Here is a 2,356-nt window from a genome sequence, read left to right as displayed (position 1 = left end):
CCGCCACCGCCGCCACCGCCATCGACGCCGGCCAGCAGCTCGCACCGCGCCCCGCGCCGCCTCGTCGCCGGGCCGCCGCCGCCCGTCCCCGGCCGCGCCACTCCTCCTCGCCGCCAAGGCCGGCCGGCCCCGGCCTCGCCTCCCCTTCGTCCGGCCGCCACCGCCATCGTCGCCGGCGAGCGACCTCGCCGGATCCAGCGCGTCCGATCCAGATCCGCGGTTGCTACAGTAACCCTAATCCGCGGGGTTGTTTCTTTTTTGCTAAGTCCCTAGTTTTTTTAGCTCATATGCTCCTGGTCGAGGCCCCGTAACTTTGCATCCGTAGCTCATATTTGGACATATAGTATATCAAAATGTTCGTCTCGACGAGTACATCATTTCATTCCATTGCATCATTTTCATTTGAGTTCATCTTGATGCACAAAATGCTGTTAGAAAGAGGCTTCATGAGTTAATTGTCAGATCTGCTAGTTCATCTTAGACTTTTATCATTTTTGCCATGATTATTGTGTGCATGATATACCTGTGAGTCCTTCATATGTTTTGTTAAGCATTTTGTCTTCTTTCCAGAGGTGCAACCCATGCATTTTTAGGATATGTGTGGTGACTTGTGCAAGCTTGCAAAGAGAGGCACCCGAGAAATCTGTTTTCAGAGACTTAGTAGTTTTCACTAAGTCTGGGATTATTTAGTTCATGATGCCATATGTTCAGCTTGTTTCCTAGTGATCCGTGCCTCTTTTGAGGATGATCAGTAAAGGAGTTTTGTTAATCATGTTATGCTCTATCCATCCATGTCTTTTTTTGCAATTATGGAGCACCCTAGTTTGAGTCAATCGAGCTCTACTTTTGCTTCATGGTGAATCTGGGCAGATCGTCAACTCATTTGCGATTTTGCCGTTGTTATTGTAGTTGATCCGTGCATGCTATGCCATTGTTCTTGCCATATCTAGCTAGCATTTTGTGCCTTCTTAATGGATGTATGCTTGCCTTGCCATGACTTGCACCGTAGTGAGTGCAACGAGCTCGTTTACATGCCTTCGTGAGTCATATTTCAGCATGTCTCAGTTTTCACTGTCTGAAAACTAATTGTGTTTTTGCTATGTTCGTGTGCCCGTTAGTATATTTTGTGAACCCTTTTGGCCCCAGGTCACTTTGGGTCTTTTGTTAAGCTTGTTGAGTAGCTCCATGCCATGTTCTTACTTGTCTTAATCAGGTCATGTATCATGTTGTTTTGCTGCTCCGAAGAGGGCTTCGTGATCTGAAATTTCAGACAAGTGTTAATTTCACTAGGTCTAGAATCTGTTTTGCATTTGCGTTTTTGCCATGCTTGTTTGAACCTCGTAATGGATGAATTGGCCGTGGCTCAGTGCTAGTCTTTTGTTAAGCATCTTGTGTGCATCCCTGCCATGTATTTTGTTGTCATGTTTGGTGGCTGTAGCATGTTCCTCTCGTTGCATTTAGATGTCTACTTGCTGTAAATCGCAGACCGGTGTCATTCTTAAAACGCTTGTCATTTCCAAACCGTAACTCCGATTCCGATGATCTTTATATCGTTTTCAAGCGATTTCATCTCATCTTTCCAGTGGCACACTTGGAATTCCAAGTTGAGGCCAGGTTCATGCTTTTCCTGTCATATCTTGCATTTTGCATCCCGCATCGCATCCCGCATAGCATATCATCATTGCATCGTATTGCTTGGTCTTGCACGTGATTGATTTTGTCCTTGTTGCTTGTTTGTCTTGTTTGGGTAGAGCCGGGAGACGAGTTCGCTACCGAGGAGCCCGTTGAGTTCGCTTGTGAGGATCCAGTCAACTCTGACAACTGTGCATGCAAGATGATCATACCCTCGAAATCACTACTATCTTTGCTATGCTAGTTTGCTCGCTCTTGCTATGCCAATGCTACGATGCCTACCTTTTGCTGGTCAGCCTCCCAAATTGCCATGTTGAAACTCTAACCCACCATGTCCTAGCAAACCGTTGATTGGCTATGTTACCGCTTTGCTCAGCCCCTCTTATAGCGTTGCTAGTTGCAGGTGAAGATTGGAGGCCGTTCCTTGTTGGAACATCATTTATTTACTTGTTGGGATATCATTATATTGCCATGTTCTCTTAATGCATCTATATACTTGGTAAAGGGTGGAAGGCTCGGCCTCTCGCCTAGTGTTTTGTTCCACTCTTGCCGCCCTAGTTTCCGTCATATCGGTGTTATGTTCCCGGATTTTGCGTTCCTTACGCGGTTGGGTTATAATGGGAACCCCTTGATATTTCGCCTTGATTAAAGCTTGTCCAGCAATGCCCAACATTGGTCTTACCATTTGCCACCTAGCCTTTTCTTTCCCTTGGGTTCTGCAGAC

This window comes from Triticum dicoccoides, chromosome 2A (assembly GCF_002162155.2).
Source record: "Triticum dicoccoides isolate Atlit2015 ecotype Zavitan chromosome 2A, WEW_v2.0, whole genome shotgun sequence".
In the NCBI taxonomy this organism is placed as follows: Eukaryota; Viridiplantae; Streptophyta; class Magnoliopsida; order Poales; family Poaceae; genus Triticum; species Triticum dicoccoides.
The sequence above is the reverse complement of the archived record's forward strand: the minus strand, read 5'-3'. Positions refer to the sequence as shown.